The sequence below is a fragment of the Mauremys mutica genome, chromosome 6 (assembly GCF_020497125.1).
Source record: "Mauremys mutica isolate MM-2020 ecotype Southern chromosome 6, ASM2049712v1, whole genome shotgun sequence".
NCBI lineage: Eukaryota > Metazoa > Chordata > Testudines > Geoemydidae > Mauremys > Mauremys mutica.
Genome location: NC_059077.1, coordinates 53449086 through 53473435, shown reverse-complemented (window position 1 = coordinate 53473435; position 24350 = coordinate 53449086). Strand labels below are relative to the sequence as shown.

Sequence of the window (24350 nt, the reverse complement as noted above, 5' to 3'; positions counted from 1 at the left end):
TCCTATAAACCAGCTTATTCAATGAGGAGTCACACTTAAAACTCCAAAACCCCTTAACTTAGATTATGTGCTCTTTCTCTGCAGGAGGCACAATCTGTTTGATCCTCAAAGATACAAACAGTCAGAAATATGACTACCATATAACTTGTATTGCCCTCTTTTTGTAAAGAAGCAATAATATGATAACAATAAAGAACTGATACTAAGACCTACCATCCCAGATTCTTGGATATCTCTGTAATATAATAAACCGTATACACAGTGCATTTGGAGATTAACACGACTACTGGATAATGATGTCAGTGCTGCTACAATATCAACATTCTAAAAAAAATCCAATGTAATTTACTCTCCATTTGAAGATATGATAAAAATTTTAAAATTCTTTACATTTAGTTAACAAATTAGACCTCCAAAAGCTACTTCAGTTTCCATTTAGCTCATCTGATGTTTAATATCAGATGACAGGCATCTGATTTCAAAAGTCTACTTCTTGTTCTTATTATCATCATTTCACATGAGCATAACTGCTTTTATGTAATGTATAATTTTAAATACAAAAACTGTAATGGCATTTCAGCAACTCTTTGAAAGTAGACAGTTACTTTCCCTGAATTGTGTTAAAATCTGTTAAAAGTCAGAGGATATATCCAGGAAGTAAGGGTGGAGATTTTTACTGCATAGCATGCATGAGTTAAAGAGGAGGAGGAAAAGAAAAGAGAATTGTTGGCAGTACTCTGCCAAAGTTTCAGAATTAAACTCAAGGGCAGACAAAACTTATGTTTCATTACAGACTTGAAACTTGGACGAGCATCATTGATGTTTAAGTGCCTGAGCCTGTTTCAGTTAAATCTGATCTGATTTATGGTTTCAGATGTAAACAGGTGGAAAGCTTATTCACCTTGACATAAGGCTAAACTTAGCAGTTTGGATTGAGTTCTGCGCTGAAGTTTTAGAATGAAGTTATGAAAATTTCAAATTGAAATTCAGGCTGAGAACCAAAACCAAGAAAAAAAACAAAACTTCTGAGCTTCACATAGGGTGATAATTATCTAATATGACATAATATGAGAAGTAAGACAAGCACACAGGAAGGAATGGAGTTTCCACAAGACAGGCCTTTCCAAGATCAAGCTAATAAAACCCACCATCAGTTTTAACATGACAATAAAAAAGGGAGTTTTTTGTAGCATGTAGTAAGTTTGAAGGAAATATAAACTGTAGCTCTGCATTACAATTATATTTGCTTTTTAAGGCGCACTGTAACTTCTATGACAATGACCTTACTGAAAGGATAAGTGGATCTTATTCTGCACAGAGTAACTACAGCATTCCAAACCCTGCCTGTATACAAGGCCACAAGTGCTAGATTTGCCTCTGGCCAAACTATGCAGGAGAAAAACCATCCGACAGTCTATCCAAGGCCAATCCCCGAAAACCAAAACAAATGCCGTACCACCCATTCTGTGCAGTACTGGGCATTGTGGAAAGATCCTGTAAACGTAACCTGCTTCCTGTACTCTACATTTCCTGAGTCAGTCTGTCTCCCTTTGCTGTGACTGTGCTGCCTGTAGGAGGCTGGGATGGAGTAACCCCAATGCACAGCTTTATTGAGTGGGGAGACAGACCAATTTCTCCTTCTGTTGTGGGAAGGAAGCACTACCACTATGGGTCTTGGGGAAATGGGAGCCTGAAAGAATTCGATAGGGAGGTGCCGAACCAAATTGCAGGAATCAGATGATGGGAGACTCAGAGAAAAAGACTTCCTACAGTCTCCCCTCAAATTTTTGTTCCCTTGTCTGGATGAGAGATGCCTGCAACTTGCTTGGGCCTTCTCTTTGTCCTGGGTGACTGACAGAGATGAAGTGGAATGTCAGTCAGCTAGGGAGAACCTGCCCCCATATTTGAAAGTCAGAAGACACACTAATCATACTTAGTGCATTTCCCAATGAGCCCAGTTGCAATCAGACTTGGTGGCGTCTGTGACTTTCCCCTGGGGGAAGGAACTGTCTTGAGTGGATAATGTCTGAAATAACATTGTGAAGCTACCACCAATAAGGAAGTATCTTCTCAGAGTAAGGAGCAGTGTACAAGTCACAGTAGCCACAGAGGTTCACAGAGTCTCTAGTGGCCACAAACCACTGAAGCTACTTTTCTGCTGGACAGATGCTAAAAATAAATATATAAATAAATAATTGTCTCTGTACTGATAATTGTATGAAGTTGATCTTATATACTATCACTGCGGAAGAGGTTATTAGTTCTACAAAAGCTATTATAGTCCAGCACTGAGACATTTCCTATTGCAGCAACATATTTGTATTAAATTATTTTTGGAATAAAGAATTAACTGGAGGAGATTTTGATAGACAACATTTTAGTCAATCAAAAATTTTAGCATTCTGAACACCACTCTCTTTTCTTTTTCAAATGATAAGTAAAGCAGTACTGTATAGTTCATTTTCCATCCTTTTGTTTGTTCCATAAGTAACTATATAAATTTCATAGAGTTAGCAGCAGCATCAGTAAAGGTTTTCCACACCTTTATGTAAAAAAATAAAATAAAGATGTTGGGTGGTTTTCTTTCCTAAATATATGAAGTAGAAAGCAAGAAGAGAAATAATACTTTAGCCATGAATCAGTTCTTTCACTTGTGTGCAAAAGAGTAATTTATTTCACAGTATGTGTCTTTTGTGTAATAAAGGGTAAAATGCTAACTTTTTTCTCTTTTGTTTTACAGATGAAGTTTCTTAAACTCTTTTATGGAGGCTAGGTAACAATGACATGGATTTTTGAGGAACAATTCCAGAGCTTTGAATGACTGAAATATACTGAAACCAAAAAGAAAAGCTTGGTCTTGATTATCTATATAACAGATTAGCTTGAAGGAAATAATTATTACCAATCTGTACCATAACAGCTGTACTTAAATGCAATGTAACATTTAAGGTCTGTGGAGCAGGGGATGTCTTTTTGTTCTGGGCCTGTACAGCATGCAGCACAATGAGGTTCTAATCCATGACTGGGGATCGTAGATGCTCCCATAAAATAAACAATAATATATTAATAATAATATTTATCTTATTCTATTTGGGTTGTAGATTTAATTTTATTTTTGATAATTTATCATTATCTCTTGGCGCTAAACTGTCAAAGGCTCATATCTCAGGTGTGCCACTCCCAATGCATATATAGTCCTAAGGCCTGATTCTCAACTTGTAGAAATATAAGGCCCCAGTCTGGTAGTCAGATCTGTGGGAACAGTACCTGGGGACTGTGCAGAGCGCACTGACTTCAGTGCAGGTCCAGGCAGGCGCAATTGTCAACTCACACAGAGCTGATTTCAGGAAAGCAGCCTTGAAACAGAAGTGACTCTGCTGAAGTCAGATGGAGTTAGACCTAGGTAAAACAGTGATGTAAGCAAAAGGACAATAGGACCCATAACACACACGCATGTGCACATTCAGCCAAAGAAATAAAACACCTGCACCTGTAACCCACACACCTTCCGTGTGGTGTTCTGTCCCATCTAGTGGCGCTGAGAACACTTAAAGAGAGAGGTAAAATGAGTCTGCTCTACAGCCTTAGTTAAGAGCCAGTTGGCTTTTAGCTCATGTGATAGAGGCTCATGCACTAAGCTCTAGAAGTCCCCAGTTCAATCCTGACCACTGATGAACAGGGTCTGTTGGCATTACACATGCATGTGCACCTGAGGGATATGTAATGGGTGGTGGACATTTTGTGTCCTTCACCTGTTTCACTGGGCTTTAAAAATATGGCCATTTTAATCAGTCCAGTTGTTTACAGACATCTCTTAGGTGTAATAAACAAAGAGATATCAAAGACATTGAAGTTGGTTCATTAGAAACCTTTTCATTTTTTATAATTTAAAAATGGTAATCAACAGGGGAAAACATACCAGATTATTGCTAATAGGTGAAGTGTGACTTTTCCAATATTTTAAGATTATATTTTATTAGTTCAAGAAAAATATGGTTATAGAAAATATATGTTTACCACTTCTTAAAAGATTTTGCAGAATTTTCTGTCTTCTCTCTGTTTCTTTCACATTATATTTTACCTTTTCTGATATTTATGCTTTTTGTTTCACATATTCAGCAATCACAATATATCTCTTATACTCATGGTTTTCAATCAAAATATATTTAAAATTGCATTTAATAAATACCTTTAAAATAGTATCAACAGAATTTTATTTTTGTTGATATTTCTGCCTTCACTATATGTTGAAATGTAATTGGTTTGTTAGGGATCAATCCTACATTCCTAATTCAAGATAAAACTTCCATTGAAATCAATGGGAAGCCAATTGTCTTGATATGGATTTCAAGGTTGAGCCTTTAACTTAGTTTTATGAGTGTAACAGAGCCTTAAATAATTTTTCTTACCATTGTCTAGCTGAACATTTTTTCCACCAGTCTAGTTTAACTGGTGGTGTAATTAATATGTATAATTCCAAATTTTGTAATAAAATAAACTGCATATATTGTTAAGACATCTCTCTGTTCAGACTTTTCATTAACTGAAGTTCTGAGTCCCCAGGCTTTAACCCAGCTCTGGTCTTTTGCAGGAAGTTAATTTGGTGATGAAGTGGGGGGTGAGGAGTGGTTTGGTATATGTAGTCCTGATTTTGAGAAAATGACTATTTTGAACTTGATCTATCAAATGGAAAATGCATCTGGATATTATGGTGATGAGTTCAATATATGAACCTAGATAGAATAGGATAGATACTACAGTGATGGAGGTATTAAATATGGATATAACAGATCAGGGGTGGCCAAACCTACTCACCCTCTGAACCAGATACAAGAATCTTCAGAAGTTCGAGAGCTGGGTTATACCTGACGGGACTCAGGGCTTCAGCCTGACTCCTGCTGAAGCCCCGAACCCCGGCAGGTGTGCCCAACAGGGCTGTAGCCCTGAGACCCTCCTCCCCACTGGGCAGAAGCCCCTATCCCACTACCCTGCTACAAGGCAGAGGTCCCAAGCTCCTCGCCACCAGTCTGGTAGGTAGGTAGAGAATGATGGGTGAAGGCGGGGGCTCTGTGAGCTGCACTTTAACTGTAAAAGAGCCGCATGTGGCTCACGAATGACAGTTTGGCCACCCCTGGAACAGATGACATTAAGTAAAGTATTTGTAAGATACACAATGCACAAGATAACCAGTTTGACATAATGATGTTTATTGAGCGGGCAATATATATTGATACAATATAAAGAACATACTGAAGTTTTACCATTATCTCAAAGTATGCATTAAAGTCTGGTGTATCTTGCACATATGTTCATTTCAGAAAAAAACAGTGTACAAGCCTGTGTTACGTCAGGAGCACACAATGGAATATGGCTGCCTCCATTCTGGCTTTCCTGAAAATAAATGCAGAAGCCGCACGCAGGGCCTTCCCAACAAGGGCATGAGTAAGGGGTAAGGAAGAATGGTCCATAGGTGTAGGCATGGCTGTGTACGTTGACCATACAGGATCTCACTGTATGGATGAGACGATAGTGTTCAGTGGAGGGATTTAGGTTTATTAGGCACTGGGAAACCTTTTGGGAGAGGAGGAGCCTATACAGGGAGGATGGGCTCCACCTAAACCAAAATGGAACCGTTCTGTGGGCATGTAAAATTAAAAAAGTTCTAGAGGCGTTTTTAACCTAAGGGCTGGGGAAAAGCCGACAGGTACAGAAGAGCACGTGGTTTGGACAGAGCCATCCCTTAGGGGAGAATTTATTAAAGGGGATGCTCTATATCCTAGTAAAGAGAAGAAGATAGAAGCTGATAAAATACAGGTAGGAAGTGAAGAGAAACAGTCAAAGTGAAAAGGAGTCCCATTCAATGACATCATTTGAAGATAGACATCGAAATATTGACAAGTTTTATAAGTGCTGACATACAAATGCTAGAAGTTTAAATACTAAGATGAGTGAACTTGAGTGCCTGGTATTAAATGAGGATATTGATATAATAGGCATCACAGAAACTTGGTGGAATGATGATAATCAATGGGGCATGGTAATAACAGGGTACAAAATATATAGGAATGACAGAATAGGTCGTGCTGATGGGGGAGTGGCACTATATGTGAAAGAAAGCCTAGAGTCAAATATATCAAACTATATCATAGAATCTCTATGGAAAAAAATTCCATGCTTGAATAATAAGAGTACAGCAATTGGAACATACAAATGATCACCTCAGCAGGATGGTGATGGTGACTGTGAAATGCTCAGGGAGATTAGACAGACTACAAAGACAGAAAATGCAATAATAGTGGGTGACAAACTATCCTGATATTGACTGGGTACACATCACCTCAGGAAGGGATGCAGAGATAATATTTTAAACACCATAAGTGACAGCTTCTTGGAGCAGTTAGTCCTGGAACTCACAAGGGGAGGGGCAATCTTTGATTTAATCCTAAATGGAGTACAGGATCTGGTGCAAGAGTTAAATATAGCTGAACCACTCAGTAATAGCGACCACAATGTAATTAAATTTAACATCTTTGTAAGGGGGGAAATATCAAAGAAACCTACCCGAGTAGCATTTAATTTCAAAAAAGGGAGCTACACAAAAATGCAGAAGCTAGTTAAACAGAAATTTAAAAGGAACAGTCACAAGCATGAAATGCCTGCAAGCTGCATGGACACTTTTAAAAAATGCTGTAATAGAGGCTCAAACTAAATGTATACCCCAAATTTAAAAAAAAAACAGTCTGAGGAATGAAAAACCAATGCCACCACGGCTAAACAACAGGTTAAAAGAGGTGGTTAGAGACAAAATGACATCCTTTAAAAATTGGAAGTCAAATCTTACTGAGGAAAATAGAAAGGAACATACACTCAGGCAAATGTAAAAGTATAAGTAGGCAGGCCAAAAAAGAATTTGAAGAGCAAAAGACACAAAAACTAACTGTGATGCTGGCAGAATAGATGCTAGCTCTTGCCAAGGCTTTTGGCCTCCGCCACGCACTGACAAATCCATTAGCGGAAACCTGTCTGTTTCACCAGTGTGTTCATATGGCTAAGATGGGTATTGAACTTATACCAATGTGTTTAGACTTTATGACATGCTTGTACGATATTGCATACATTAATCTGATTTATAATTTCTTTATCACATGCAATAAAGCAATATTTAAGTTTTTGCTTTGTAACTGTAAAAATTGTTTGTCACTCGGGAGGGATCATCTCCTGCCCATCAAGAAGGCCTAGCAAAACAAAATATGCCATTGTGGGACACCACAATACAAATACTTTGTTCATTGTCTCTTTACACTCTTGAAGAGGCTAGGAGCAAAAGGGCTTGTCCAATTGGGTTGAATTCTGGAAAAAGGAAACAAAAATATCTGACAGGAAAATTTTTCATCTCTTTTGCTGTTTGGATTCTCACAGAGATGGAGCTAATAAACAGAAGCAGAGATCCCCAGGGTCAACCAGGGTTAGCCCAAAAGGACATTCAGAGCTGACAGATTACTACAACTCTGTCACCTTTTGAAACCATAGACTGTAACTCATTTGTGTATACATGTTTTCCTGTTTTAACTTTGTAATAACTCTCTTGTTTCTTATCTTAGTTAATAAATCATTAGATAGCATACTATAGGATTGGCTACAAGTGTTGTCTCTGGTGTGAGATCGTAGGTACAAATTGACTTGGGGTAAGTGACTGGTCTCTTGGGTTTGGGAGCAACCTGCATAGGTGCTGACCCTGTCGGTTGCTCCAGGGCTGGAGCACCCATGAAGAAAAATTAGCTTAGCACCCACCAGCAGCCATGCTCCCCGACTCCTCTCCAGCACCTATTCTCTGCCGCCGGCCCCACTGACCAACTCCTCCTCCTCCCTCCCAGTGCCTCCTGCCCACAGCGAGTAGATGTTTTGTGCCATGCAGGTTGGCTCTGGGAGGGAGGGGGAGGAGTGGGGATGAGGTGTGCTTGGGGGGAGGGAGGCAAAGAGGTGGGGAAGAGGTGGAGCGGGAGTTTGGGGGCAGGAGTGGAGCGGGGGCAGGGTGGGGATAGGGGATAGTGGTGGAATGGGGTGGGGCCTGGGAAGAGGGGCGGGGTTGAGCACCTCTCCCCCTCCCCAGGTAGAGGGGAAGTTGACACCTATGGCAACCTGAACATTTTGTGATCTTTGGTGTGTAGTAACCATCTACCACTAAGTCCACCTGGCTTGGGTGTCTAGATAGACTAAAATGCCCAAAGGCACTTTCTGTGACTCTACAGTAAGACAGTCATATTGGTTTAGGAGTTCACTCTTGTTACTGGGTTGGAAAATCAAATTATAGAGTCTACCTGAGGTTGGCACTCATGGTCTTGAACCACTTCAGATAGTGTGACACTACCAGCAATTTTAATTTTAAGTATATCAGAAGCAGGAAGCATGTCAAACAATCAGTTGGGCCACTGGACGATCGAGGTGCCAAAGGAGCACTCAAGGAATATAAGGCCATTGTGGAGAAACTAAATGAATTCTTTGCGTCGATCTTCACTGTAGAGGATGTGAGGGAGATTCCCACATCTGTGTCATTCTTTTTAGGTGATAAATCTGAGGAACTGTCTTAGATTAAGGTGTCAGTAGAGAAGGTTTTACTACAAAGTGATAAATTAAACAGTAATAAATCACCAGGACTAGATGGTATTCACCCATGAGTTCTGAAGAAACTCAAATATGAAATTACAGAACTAACAACTGTGGCATGTAACCTATCGCTTAAGACATCCTCTGTATCAGATGATTGCACAATAGCTAATGTAATGCTGATTTTTTTTAAAGGGCTTCAGAGATGATCCTGAAAATTGCAGGTGCTCCAAACCACAGTACCACACAAATTGGTTGAAAATATAGTAAAGAACAGAATTATCAGACACAAAGATGAACATGATATGTTGGGGAAGAATCAACAGTGTTTTTCTAAAAGGAAATCATGGCTCATCAATCTATTAGAATTCTCTGAGGGAGTCAACAAGCATGTGGACAAGGGTGATCCAATTGATATAATGTACTTGGACTTTCTAAAACCTTTAACAAGGTCCCACATCAAAGGCCCTTAAGCAAAGTAAGTAGTCATGGGATAAGAGAGAAGGTCCTCTCATAAATGAGTAACTAGTTAAAAGATAGAAAACAAAGGATAGGGGGAAATTGTTAGCCTGCTGCTTCCCGCAGCTCCCAGTGGCTGGGAACTGGCGAACCAGGTGGCCATTCCTGCGGACGGTCAACGTCAGTAAAATGTCTCACGGCCTGCAATCAGATTACCCTAATGGGCCGTATGGGGCCCACGGGCTGCAGGTTGCCCACCACTGCTGTAAATGCATGATGCTCTTTACTCAAGATGCCAATCTAACCCTTTGCAACTGTGTAAGTAGTATTCACGTAAGTAATGACGCTAGGATCTGGCCCTATACTTGTATTTATCTGTGTGATACTATGGGGTGAAAAAAGTAAAAAGTCTCACTTCAGATACATGAGCAGGGCCCCCTTTGTAAATGAGAATTATAAGAGTGGATCAGACGGCAAAATTTGCCCTATTTTATTTATCATAAAGCCATAAAGCAAACGTGTATTGGTGTATAACAGTGATCATCAACATGCTAAGCAGATAAAGGGAACACCAAACAATGTCTAATCTGTTTACTGAGATAACTTATTTCCTTTTCATGTTCTTCTCCATATAAGGCAACCTACAAAGCAAGCATTTTTGTTTTTCCCTTCTGTTATTTTCATCTAGGTGCCAGTAGATCAAAGAGTTAATAAAATCTTACTGCTATAAAAGGTCATTCAAAACTAAATACGGCAATTCAAAGTGGAAAATAGAATGAAGGCCAAGGAGATGTTTAATGAAGTAACATTTTAGATGTATTCTTTGAAGAACATTTGCAGAATTGTTTGATTGCTTTAGAGCACACAGGAAACAATAAACCCTACACAGCGTTAACACTGACTCTATTGGTTACATTCTGCTGAAATGTTGCCAGACCATTTGGAATCACAAGTATATTTGATATAGAATTACCTAATATGATGGAAATATTCCTGTCTAGTTTGCATAGCAAAATGTTTGAGGAAACAGTCCTTTCTGTCAGGATATACAGGCTTGAGTTCCCTCAGCTGAGTCTGAGACTAGCTGGCTCAGCCCTCAGGCCAGTTAATAAACCCAATTGTCTGGCCCACTGATTGGCTGCAAGGAGCCAACCAGTCTGTATTTAAGCTCAGCAGCAGTGCTAGTCATTGTCTCCTCAATGCTTCTGCCTATAGCTGTGATCATGTCTGTGCCTGCTTTGTTCCAAGCCTTGCTCCAGCCTTTGTCCAGACCTGGTCCTGCCTTGTTCTTGTCCTGCTCCGGTCCTGTGCATTGTTCATCTTCTGACTGCAGCTCTGATGAGTGGGTTGCCTTCTGGTTCCTGACTCTGGCTCTGACCCCTTGTTCCGACTCCCAGTTCCTGTTCCCAGATCTAATCACGAGCCCAACTTTTGGCTCTAATCACTAGGTCAGACTGTCCACATCCCAATCCCTGACACTTTATTTAGCCTAAATATTCAAAACATAAGAAATGAATCGCTCATTCATATTAAAAATAATTGAGAGCATCACCAGCAAAACTTTTGGCTATAAAATATGGGACTGTAGTTTAATGACATTTCCTTTTAATTTGTTAGAACTTTAATTTTTTATCTCAGTGCTCTTATAACGATAGCAACTCTAGAACTGTATACTTGGAAACGGTCAATATTGCACGTATTGATTTTATTCAAAAGAGACAAGCTAGTGTACTGCACTTGCATTTCAATGTGTAGATTCCAGTGTCAGCTACTCAAGGACAGGGTTCATTTCAGCATCTAAATTGCAGCATGCCAAATATGGCATTCCTTTTTTGGTCCAATTTTTCTTAAAAGAAGAAAAATCATAGATACCTAGCCACAATGGAATTGACTGTACAGCTGGAAGAAATGTGCTTGTATTTCATTGTGGGTATTAGCCTAAACAGAAATGGAAATAGAAATATAGAAGATTAAAAAACAGATTCTGTTACTTTGTTTTACAGAAATTGGCTTCAGGTGAAACAAGCCAACCCAACCCATTCATTGTTTCAGCCACTATAGGCTATAGAATAGGTTTCCGAGCGGGCATGCAAATAGTCATACTATGTAGGCATCTGTAATGCACCTATTATGGTAGCACACTGGTACTACACTTTGCATCTAGAACTCCCATATGAATGGTGGAAGGAGTCCCTTTCATAGGGAGAGACTAACTTAAAAAAAAAGACTATACAAAAATCAGTTTATTTAGCTAATCATTTCTTGATTTCCCTCTGCTAATATTTTAATTATTTGTATTTGAAAAATAGTCTCCCTGTTAGCCCAGCTCCTCCTTCTGCTTGATCCTATCCTGCAGTGAAGTCATCATCCTGTGTGTGATACATCATAGCCCATAGTGTAGCATTTTACACTCCCTTTCCATGGGTGTAAATGGCTGCATAAGGAGCAAGGCAAAAGAGAATCAGGTCCAATGTGTAGCTGTCAACCCATTGCTCCCACTGACTCCAGTGGGAGTTCCATGTGTGAATAAGACATTTCACACAGACCCAAGGCTTCCCTCCTGTAGCAAGCAGGAAAAGACGATGGGCTAAGAAGTAATTCACATTGTCCTAAGATGACTGATTTTTTAATTCAGCTATGACAATAAGAAAACATAAATCCAAAGCCAATATTTCATTATTTCCTTCATTGATACAAGGGGAATACTTTGTGCATGGATTACTTCCTACCTTAAGATTATGCACCGAATTTAGACATAATGAACGTCAGTGGAGTTTTTCCTGTTTATGAGGTCTGCATCTCATCAATTACCAGACAGTCAGCCATTCAGTGTGAAATTTCATAGACATAATTGTTACACTCGAACTGGGAAATTATATTCAGTCTTCCATATCTCACTAATTTCCAGAAAATGAAAACAAACATTTTTTCATCATGAACACACCAACGAAAGATGGATTTCACACACATTTAAATCTTAGGAAAATCTGATTTTCATCTCGGCCTCAACACGGCCTCCCTTCTTTTGTACCCACTGTTTTGTAGAAAGAACTGTACCATTTAGACATCTAGCTACCTGATATCTCTGACCTATAAGGTGGTCTCACCACTAAATGACATCATCTGCGTATGCAAATGACCATGGAAGGAAATTAAGATGATGTGATGAAAATATAGCCCACGGAATGCTGGTAGAGGTATAGCAATAAAGAATTCTAAGTGATGTGGTAAAAATATTTATATTTAGAACTGGATTTTCAACCTCCAGCAGTGTGTGTGCAAAATTGCACATGCAAATACATGTACACACACTTTGCATGTGCTAATACCTGCACATACTGTTGCATTATTCTACCACCTGCAAGCACTTTCAAGTGGTGGACAGATGGATTTTGAAGATATCATTGCTTCATTTCTGTGGGTGTCAATTCTAATGCTTGTGTGGGCACAGATGTTAGAATTATTCAAGAGTACACGTAGGTGTTTGCATCTGCAAAGTGGGGGTGCATGTGGAGAATACCTAGATGCAAAATGTAGCCATTAAAGCATTGTAGAATTATTTGCTAAGAAAACTCCTTTTTCCCCACAAAAGGAGTACTTTAAATATGTCATATTAAAATTAATACACTTTGAAATAAGCAATATTTCAGCTGCTTCACACATAAAAAGCCTCCACCAGTGCATTATATCCACAAATAATTTGGATTTTGCTGCCTAACAATAAAAAAATTTCAACACAAACCACTCATTCATTATTTGTTGATGTCTCAAAATAGAGAGAGTCAGTGTCTATTGTGTTTGAAGCACTAATACTCTCGGATGGGGTCAAGGAAACGTTCCGGGTCTTCCACTACCAAAGGGAGACAACCCAGTGTTAACTTGCTATGAAAGAGCTAGTCCTGCAAAGCAGCAGTATGATTATTTCCTATATAAACTGAGAGGGCTTTAATTTCCAAGGATAAGTGGATTTGGCTCCTTTCATAAGCACTATAGACAAAAATAGACAGACCATTTATCCAGGGATCCTTTAAGTGAGAAATTATTTTAAAGAGTTCACACATGGAAGAAGATTTTTGCATTTCATCTGTTGATATCGTCATGTATAAACAAAAAAAAACAAAAAATCTGTCTCTCTATATAGATATTTATACCATCCTCATCACCATGGTATTACTGCCAAAGGCCTAATATAGTGTGGGAGGGTTATCTCAAACAGTATTAAAGAATGGAATTTGATTTGTATTAACCATAATAAATATACATTACTTTCTAATAATTAAAAGAAAAATGATGTGCACATCTGATTTGTGCATAACAGTGGAAATATTGTTCAGTTCATCCCTTGAAAATTATTGCCCAAGTGAGGCTGTGCATATCAGCGTAACCAAAGTTGCTTGCTATGCACATTCCAGATGCATAACATAAAACATAGTAGGGGGCTTACCTTTTCTACACATTTTTAGAAATATATATTGGCTACATTTTTGGCTATTTTTAAAACAGCTTTTGTCCTTACCTGCCATATCTTTTACTTTGCTGTGTAACTTCTGAGGCGTGATCATGCTGCCTGGTATTGTGACTATTTTTGTCACACTGCATAAGGCCATTAAGGGAAGATTTTGCTGAAAGTAGTTCTTTTAAAAAAATAGTCCTGGGCTAGCAATAGCCACATTCACAATACATGGTGACAGCATGAATGGAATTTAGGCAAATCCTTATGGGCTAAATTTGTGGTTTTGCCACAAGCCTTGTGAATTAGGCTGCACTGTGTTCTACCCCGCCAGGAGCAGCCTATGAAACAGATGGTAACTCAGAGAGTCACAATCTGCCCCTAGATTTCCCCCTGCTCCAGCTGAGACATACCTTGCACCAGCCCCTATGCCTAATGCAGCATACAGCCACAAGAGTGCTAGTACAGTTGCACTGTCTGGTGCATTGAGAATATTGAGGCTCTTTCCACTTCCTACTCACCTGTGTTGCATAAGGAGGAGGAGTTTTACTATGATCAGTCCTTCCCTTCCTCTGTGCCCCCTGCTGCTATCCACAGTGTGGGTGCAGAAAAGTGAGGGTGCTCTTTTCACCACTTTATTCCCCTGTGTGAGAGTGTTACATCATAGTCCACTAATTTGATCCCTTTATTGGCATTGTCTACACTGAAAAAGTCGAGATAATGTGCTCAATTTACCCATGGTGCAGTGGATTGGCAAAAGACCCTCCACACCACTTCTAACCTGCATAGGGACTATGCGGAAGATCTTGGGTACAGTGGCCATGCAGAGGAGTGATTACACCCTATATGAAACCTGTGTTCTCATTCTTCCAACAGTACAGTTTACTTCAACAGAAAAATGCCTCTTCTATCTGTACATAATGGTAGCTTAAAATGACATCCTCCCCACTTTTTGTACTTCTCTTCGCTCAGCATAGGGTTTGATACTCCCTTGACAGGCAAAGATGCTGTCTTCAGCATGGAAATATAAAGAATGTCACCATTTTATGTGCAATTATTTTTCCGCACATGGAAAGTATATGCAAGTTTATATTGTTTGTTCCCCAGACAGTTGTGCAATTGTAATTTGGAAATATTGCATTATACACTCATTCACAGACAGGGTCAGCCTCAATATTCAGTTATGCCTGCACCTGCACCCATTATATACCTAACTACACTGGCAAACAAGACAGGTAGGTGTCTAAAGAGATGCCATCATGCCCGTAGTATTAGAGGCTGGATTGAGTCCTGGCTAAAAATCAGGCCTTTTATTTTAGGATTAAAAAGATGTTTAATAGTGCATTACATACAAACAGTTTCTAACATTGTAGGCGTTTATTAAAGAACATATGTTGGAACTGTTAAAGCAGTTGATCTAGCTCTGTTGAGACAGTCCCTGGCTGAAATTTATAAGGACTGAAACAGGGACTTGATTCTGGCATTTTCTCTTAATCACCATGAACCTATTCAAATCATGGTGACTGATCACTTAGAAAAACTGGCGGAGGTTGGTAAAGGGAGCCATTTACTTCTATATGCCTTGTTCAGATGAAGCCCAGACAGACTTGCAGGAACAGAAAGCTGTTATCATCTGATCATTGTTAGGTGTCCTATGCAAATCATTCATGAGCCAATCAAAGCCACATATATCCAGATACTTAGAATTTTGTGTGCACTAGATTTGATAAATTATGGAATATCCATGGGCGTGCTCCAGTTCTAAGACCATGGGAGTTTAGCCACTGACTTCAGGGGGAGCAGGACTGGGATCCAAATTTGCTTGCATGTCTTTAAAAAGGTACATGACTGGGCTTTAGAAAAGAAAACAGGGAATGCTTTTATTAAAAACATGTTTTGTGTGAAAAAAACATTATTTTTACTTCTAGATGTGCATATCATATTTGGTTGATAATCTCATGTATCTACACATTTAAAATGCTTTTCTACTATCCTAAGAATACTTCGTAATGAAAAAGAAATTTTTTCTGTAAGATCACATATTAATTTGCTATGTTCTCCATACAATGCCCATCAGTTATACATCATTATTATAAAAAACATGCAAATATTAGGAGGAATCCAGGAAATTATTTAATTTAAATTTATTCAGAAAGCTAATTTGAAATTAATGGGACTTTTCTATGGCCCATCTGTATCACTGATAACCAGAGATTACTATTTCTCTCATCTTCTGGCAACACAGGAAATACTGTTTGTATAAATGAAAACGCTAGCTCAGTCAATGGTATTTCACACAAGGCAATAGAGGTTGTATGCAGGAACTGTACATAAACATAATTTAAAGAGGTGATGATGAACTAAACCATATTTACACCAGCATTTGAATTAATGACTCACAAGTCTCACAGAATGTTTTATTTCTATTAACTCAATAGCACACAGTACCCTATTGGTTCATCACTTGGTACCTTATTCATCCTAAAAGTTGTCCAGTCTTGTCCCTTTCACCATCATTTTTCACATCAAGCACACATCTCCTGCTGCTATACTAAGAAGAAGTAAAATCTAAGGATTCTTTAAAACACTTCATTATTTTTTAATTCTACACTACAGCACATTAAAATTAAAATGAAAAGCCCCTGCACCTTATATTAATTGATGAGCTTTTCAGAAATTGTCATAATTGTGTGTGGGGTTTTTAATGATTGCTTCGTGTAAAATATCTTTGGTAGCATGAGATCAAAGCAAAGCAGAGATGTCTGCTACAAGATGATAATTCAGGTAAACACACTCAATGGTAAAAATGCAAATGTTCAAATGTGATTGACTTTGCTTCTATTTAATGTTTATTTTCCCCGCCAAGGCAACGACAAGTTCAAACTAATTCCATACTTGCTATAAAATAAAATAATTAAAAAAAATCAAAACAACTATAAGTCAACTCATTTCAATTTTTTTAACTTAACCTAGATCTCAAATGATGAAACACTCCTCAAAGGTTTCATTTTAGTCAGCTTTCTATTGTGCTCCAGGAACATAAGAAGGAAACCAAAAGAAATTAATCCTACTAAAAGTATTTTCAAAATAATTCAATAGTTAATTAAAGCCGTAACAGATCATAGCATCCCTGCTCCTTACCCTGGCTGACAGCTGCAGTTCTTTCTATGCATACTGTACACCTCATCACATTAATTGGTTCCCACTAGATAGCCCCATCTATATATTCCAGAATCAAAGTGAACTTTTAAGGCATTAAAGGCCCTATTCTGATCACACTTGTGCCTGAATAATCTAGATTTTCTCAAAATATAAACTCAGTTATGGTGTGTCACTGCTCTTTCAGCTACTGACAAAAGCTCATCATTATTATTCATATTTCAGTATGCTCAGAGGTCTCTTGCAGGATTGAGTCCTCTTTCTGCTAGACACTGCACAAGCCCAGAAGCAGACACAGCCCCTGCCCCAAATAGTCTACAGTCTAACAGCTTGCAGCAAGTGTGGTAAGCAATACTAGACGGGAGGAGGGAAGGTAACAGTTATAAAATCAAATGGTCACATATTCCAATAATGCACCCCCTCTCTGTGCCCCTTAGTGCTACTGGCAGTGGCTGCTGCTGCTGCTGCTGAGCTCACAGAACTCTTCTTCAGGTCAGCTCTTCTTCCTACATGGTCTGTAACAAATGGTGATGACCTATGGCAATAGAGAAATAAGAAATAATAATGGTATAACTAATCACCCATCTTTAAAAAAGGGAAGAAGGAAGATCCAGGGAACTACAGGCCAGTCAGTCTCACTTCAGTCCCTGGAAAAATCATGGAACAGGTCCTCAAGGAATCAATCCTGAACCACTTAAAGGAGGGGAAAGTGATCAGGAACAGTCAGCATGGATTCACCAAGGGCAAGTCATGCCTGACTAACCTAATTGCCTTCTATGACGAGATAACCGGCTCTGTGGATGAGGGGAAAGCAGTGGATGTGCTATTTCTGGACTTTAGCAGATCAAGGGATGTGATCATTCCCCTCTACTCAGCACTGGTGAGGCCTCATTTGGAGTACTGTGTCCAGTTTTGGGCCCCACACTACAAGAAGGATGTGGATAAATTGGAGAGAGTCCAGCGGAGGGCAACAAAAATGATTAGGGGGCTGGAGCACATGACTTATGAGGAGAGGCTGAGGGAACTGGGATTGTTTAGTCTGCAGAAGAGAAGAATGAGGGGGGATTTGATAGCTGCTTTCAACTACCTGAAAGGGGGTTCCAAAGAGGATGGATCTAGACTGTTCTCAGTGGTAGAAGATGATAGAACAAGGAGTAATGGTCTCAAGTTGCAGAGGGGGAGGTTTAGGTTGGATATTAGGAAAAACTTTTTCACTAGTAGGGTGGTGAAGAACTGGAATGGGTTACCTAGGGAGGTAGGGTATCAGAGGGGTAGCCGTGTTAGTCTGGTTCTGTAGAAGCAGCAAAGAATCCTGTGGCACCTTATAGACTAACAGACGTTTTGCAGCATGAGCTTTCGTGGGTGAATACCCACTTCTTCGGCTTGCATCCGAAGAAGTGGGTATTCACCCACGAAAGCTCATGCTGCAAAACGTCTGTTAGTCTATAAGGTGCCACAGGATTCTTTGCTGCTTCTAGAGAGGTAGTGGAATCTCCTTCCTTAGAGGTTTTTAAGGTCAGGCTTGACAAAGCCCTGGCTGGGATGATTTAGTTGGGTTTGGTCCTGCTTTGAGCAGGGGGTTGGACTAGATGACCTCCTGAGGTCCCTTCCAACCCTGAGATTCTATGATTCTATGATAATCATGATCACCACCCCCATTCACACCTCATGTAGTTCTAGCACCAAAGCCAGAATTGCAGTTTACTTTACAGGATGCTATTTACGGCATTTACCATTGCAATTTTGTACCCCATAGAAATATTAATATTCTCCCTGTTCCAGGATTCTCTCTGTACGGGAATACGTTAGCACAAGGAAATGTCAAATGCTCTAATTCAACTGCTTTTAGAAAACAGACATAAAATTGAGACTGTAATAGTGTAAACAGAGAGATGAAATTACACTCTAGCGGAGAGAGAAATACATAGACGCTGAGACTGAGTTATAGACAGCTAGACATCCATTATGTCTGTACTGAAACACAGTTATTCACAATAAGAGACACACATTTATCCACACAATCACACATAACATTATACTAATTTTTGTTTGTGGGAAGCACAGAAATGGCAGGAACTGTCATCCTTACCTTGCCATCCAGTATAAACCCTTTCCAGACAAAGGACAAAATGTTTCCAAAGGGTAGTTGAGGATGTCACATCTCAGATGTGATAAGATGCCCATTTGATACCTGGACACAGGATGTCTGAGAAGGCTTCTGTGTCACTGACTTTCTTCCCAGCATCCCTGGGACTACACATTTGTTGTCCTGTCATTGCATCCACAGACATTTCCACACAAAAGTATACAGGCTGTGAGTGACACCATACCAAGAATTATAGCAATAATGTTCTTGCCATTGACCTTAGGTTGTTACAAGGGGCCAAAATGTTGGCAATCCATGCGTGTGTAAGCTCAAGAAGCTTCCCCCATGTTGCACCCTGCACATATAACAGCTACAGATGCAGTTCCTGCATTCTCTTACACAGTTGCTCCCTGCTAGCACCTTCTTTACCTCCTACACAACTATGGCATAAGATGTAATAAATAAATAAATGAATAAATCTTGATTTCACAATCAGCCAGGTTTGCACAAGTCTCCTTCCACTAGCGCCCTAGATGTCTACCTTCTTGCTTCATCCACCATCTATAAATCACAACAACCTGTGCAGATGAAGCTGAAGAGAAGGGCATTTATTGGCCACTATATCAACAGTTAAGCACAAAGTTCATTATAATATTTTACAATGCCAATGATAAAGCGGTCTGCTGGCCAGAGAGTATTCTCCATCCAAACTATCTGCAAATATACCAAGGGCATACACTAACCTCCAGGGTGAAACATTAAACAGTTCCTAACAGAAAAGGTGCAGCCTGACCACAAAACAGTGGCCATGACAACAGTATAAACCCACCAATCCCAGCTCAAAATATAAGATATAGAGTATGGCCAGTTACAGAATTTGAGAAACCAACTGCAACAGTCCCATGGTTGTCATGCAAGCCAAAGAACTTGGGATATGTTAAGTCCTTGGGGCAGCCAGTGTAGGAAACAATCACTTGAGGCCAGAGAGCAGACAGCTAACCAAAACCTCCATTTTATTTACAGAAACAGAGAGCTCACTCAGCCGGTTGAAACCGGCTGAGCTATCCCTTAATAGTCTAACTCAGTTGCCATAGTAACAAAACCCATGACAACCAAATACACAACATATTCCTCCCCCCCTAATAAGAACATCCCCTAAATAAAACACACACTAAACTAGAGAAGGAGGGTAGACTGCCTCCATTCCCGGCTAAACCCTGGGGATTATTTTGCCCCATAACCGTGGGTTCGCCCTAACTAAAGATCCAGCCGATGAGGAGGCCTTCTGTCTCTAGGTGGATTACGGCGAACTTCTGGTGTTGTTGCACCCGAAAGTACTAGGGGCTCAGGGTCCGCAGCACGAATAGGTGAGGAGGTGGTATCAGCTCGTGCTGGGCAAAGGGGTATCTCAGCTGCCGGCAATAATGGAGGAGAACAGTCAGGAACAGGTGACTCATGATTCGGTGTCTCACCAGGAGGGGTGAAGTCAGACCCCTCAACTGCAGATGGGTCCTGAAGACCTGGCAACAGCTGATCTACATGTCGCCGCCAGGTAAGATTCTCTGCAGTCCGGACTGTATAGGAAACAGGTCCTGTTTGAGTGATGACTGTGGCCGGGACCCATTTAGCTCTGGAAGTATAATTCTGAGCCAAAACTGGCTGTCCTGGGCTAAAGGTTCGGTCTGTTGCTCTGGGTGCCCGTCTGATGACTTGATATTGCTGCTGATGTTGCACAGTTTGTCTGGGTTCAGAAGGTTTCAGCAGATCAAAGCAAGTGCGCAGCTGTCGTCCCATCATTAGAAAGGCTGGGGAAGCCTGGGTCGTAGCATGAGGTGTGTTTCTATAGGAAAGTAAGAAGGTATCCAGACGCTTTTGAATGGAGTGTTGTCCCTTTGCTGATTTCAAAGCGTTTTTCATTGTCTGCACAAATCTTTCAGCTAATCCGTTGGTGGACGGATGATATGGTGCTGACGTGATGTGGTGTATCCCATTTGCCTTCATAAAATTTTGAAACTCCTGAGAGACGAACTGCGGTCCGTTGTCGCTCACAAGTTGTTCTGGCAGACCAAAACGACTAAAGAGTCCTCGTAGTTTTTGGATAGTACTCTCTGCAGTAGTGGACTGCATTATAGAGACTTCTGGCCATTTAGAATGGGCATCTATTGCCACCAAGAACATGCTTCCTTCAAGGGGGCCAGCAAAGTCAACGTGAATACGTTGCCACGGGTTTTCAGGCCAGTCCCATGGGTGTAGGGGTGCCCACTGGGGTGCATTTCTTACACTCTGACATGACATACAAGCTTTTGCCTTCTCTTCAATAGCACTGTCCAATCTAGGCCACCAAAAATAGCTTTGTGCAATTTCCTTCATGCGCACTATTCCACAGTGACCGGAATGTAGCTGTTCTAACATCTGTGATCTCAGGGGTGGTGGAATAATGACACGCCTCCAGATTGGACCAACAAACAACCAGATTGGACCGATAACTCCGTCCGCCTGGACATGTAGGGAACAAGGTCGGGTGAGACCGGAGAGGTTTGTCGAGATTTTCCATGCATCACCAGGTCCATAACTTGGGATAATACTGGGTCAACGCGGGTTGCCTTCTTTATCTGAGTAGCAGTGATGGGTGTATTCTCTACCTGTTCAAAGTAGAAGATTTCCTTTTGGGCACTATCTTGATGTTTGACCGGTAAAGGCAACCTTGAGAGGCCATCTGCATTGCCGTGCAGAGTGGATTTCCGATATTTGATTTCATATGTGTGTGCAGAAAGTATCAATGCCCAACGTTGCATACGACTAGCAGCTAATGGGGAATGCCTGTGTAGGGTCCAAAAATTGATGTCAGAGGTCGATGGTCTGTAAGAAGAGTAAACTTTTGCCCAAACAGGTACTGATGAAACTTCCTAATTCCAAAAACAATTCCTAATGCCTCACGTTCGATTTGGGCGTAGTTAGTTTCTGCTTTGCTTAGAGTGCGTGAAGCAAAAGCAATAGGTCTTTCTTCTCCCGAAGGCATGATGTGTGACACGACCGCTCCCACTCCATAAGGGGAAGCATCGCAGGCCAATTGCAGGGGTAAGGATGGATCAAAGTGTGTTAGAACTTCAGAATTTAACAATGCATCCTTAGCTTTGTTAAATGCAACATCACAGGCTTCAGTCCACTTCCAGGCCTTGTTCTGCCCAAGGAGCTCATGAAGTGGTTTTAGCAGTGTGGCTAACTGTGAGATGAACTTCCCGTAATAGTTCAGTAGTCCTAGAAATGAGCGCAGCTGGCTTACATTTCGAGGTGGGGGAGCCTCCACAATAGCTTTAACTTTTGCAGGGGCCTTATGAAGACCTGCAGAATCGATGATGTGTCCCAAATATTCAACAGAGGGCTTGAAGAATTCACACTTGTCTTTGCGAACTCGTAGGCCATACTCTTCCAGTCTTTGTAGGGTAGCCTCTAAATTCCTTAAGTGATCCTCTTCATTTCTTCCAGTGACCAGGATATCATCCAGATAGCACTGAACTCCTGAGAAGCCACACAAGATCTGGTCCATAGCCCTCTGGAACAGGGCGGGAGCCGATGTGATTCCGAAGGGTAGGCGACAGTATCGATAAAGCCCCTTATGAGTCACAATAGTCAACAGCTCTTGGGACTTTTCATCGACGTGCATCTGTAAATATGCTTGACTCAGATCAATCTTACTGAACTTTTGTCCCCCAGCCAGGCCTGCGAAGAGGTCATCGATGCGGGGAAGCGGGTATTGCTCTGCACACAACACTGGGTTGACAGTGACTTTAAAATCACCGCAAATCCGGAGAGAGCCATCTTTCTTCACTATTGGAACGATAGGAGTGGCCCATGAGCTATGGGTAACTGGTATTAGGACTCCATTGGTGACCAGGCGCTCCAGGTCTGCTTCAACTTTTGGCCTGATGGCATATGGCACAGTTCGGGCTTTCAGATATTTTGGTGGACTGCCAGGTTTAATGTTCAATGTCACAGTGATTCCCTTCATACTTCCCAAATCATCTCCAAAAACAGCAGCATGTTTCCTTAGTATAGGGGTTAGACTGGTTTCTTCTTTAGTCATCCGGTGCACTTCTGCCCAGTTCAGCTGAATCTTCCCAAGCCAAGACCTACCCATTAAGGCTGGGTAGTTACCTCTCACCACAAACAGTGGCAATTTAGCCGCCTGTCCATTGAGCTCCACCTTAACATCAATAGTGCCCAACATGGGCACAGCTTCACCTGTATACGTCTTCAGAACAGTTTTTGTTGCCTTAAGCGGAAGATGCTGTAGCTTTTCCTTATACACAGTCTCAGGAACCAGCGAGACAGCTGCACCGGTGTCTAGTTCCATGCGTATAGGTTTGCCCTCCAATAAGGGGGTTACCCAGTAGTCATGTGAGCCCGCTGCCAAAGACAAAACATGCAGTGGCACTTCCTCTTGTGAGGAGGTGTCACCTTGATCATCCTGGGTCTGCTCTAGGGTATGCAAGGTTCCTCTTTTTGTCGGCCAGACCACAGGCCTCTTTTTCTTTTGTTTACAGGCATACTCAATGTGTCCCTTTTTGCCACAGTGTCGACACACCAGGTCCTTACACCAGCATTCTGATGCCTGGTGACCCAGCTTACCACAGCGGTAACATTCTTGACTCTGCACCGTTTTGTGGGTCAGTTCTTGTGACACTTTTTGCACCCTAGGGGATGCACCGATGTATTGTGCCTCCCTTGTAGCCAGTTCCATGGAGACAGCAATATCAACAGCCTTCTGTAATGTAAGCTGAGCCTCTGTCAGTAGGCGCTTCCGTATAGCTTCACTGCAGAGGCCACACACTAACCTGTCACGCAGGGCATCATTTAACATCTCTTTAAATTCACAGTGTTCTGCTAGCTTTTTTAAAATGGCTACAAATTGTACAACTGTTTCATCTTCCTTTTGGTCTCTTTTGTGGAACCTATATCTTTCAGCAATTACCAGTGGTTTTGGGGAGAAATGAGACCCCAGGATTTCCACAATGTCACTGTAAGATTTAGTCTCAGGCTTAACAGGGTGCAGTAAGCTGTGTAGCAGAGAGTAGGTTTTAGCCCCTACAACAGTTAAGAATATTGGCACCTTCTTCGCTTCTGTAATGTCATTTGCAATACCAAAACGCTCAGTATACACATGCCACTGCTCTGTATTCTCATCAAAAGGCTCCAGGGGCCTGGTCAGAGTAGCCATGATTTTTAGTTTCACTTTCACAGTCAGTGCAAACAAGCAGCTTTTTTCCTTTGTTTGGTCTTTACCTTGACTTCTACTTCCTTCTGTTACTGGAGCAGCACCAGGATCCCATCCTTGTCGCCAGTGTTAAGTCCTTGGGGCAGCCGGTGTAGGAAACAATCACTTGAGGCCAGAGAGCAGACAGCTAACCAAAACCTCCATTTTATTTACAGAAACAGAGAGCTCACTCAGCCGGTTGAAACCGGCTGAGCTATCCCTTAATAGTCTAACTCAGTTGCCATAGTAACAAAACCCATGACAACCAAATACACAACAGGATAGACCAGAAGAGTTTCATTTACATGGACACTGACTTCACTCAGAACAATAAGCCA

The 24350-nt window shown here is 40.9% G+C and overlaps 1 long non-coding RNA gene across 1 annotated transcript in view; it reads left to right on the top strand.

The window, feature by feature from the left end:
• The window catches only part of LOC123372356, a 61305-nt gene extending 58345 nt beyond the window's left edge, over positions 1-2960 (top strand). Inside the window, exon 3 of the long non-coding RNA XR_006580235.1 lies at positions 2741-2960. This is a non-coding gene — a long non-coding RNA (uncharacterized LOC123372356). The remainder of the gene's footprint in view (positions 1-2740) is intronic.
• The last annotated feature ends 21390 nt before the right edge of the window (positions 2961-24350 follow it).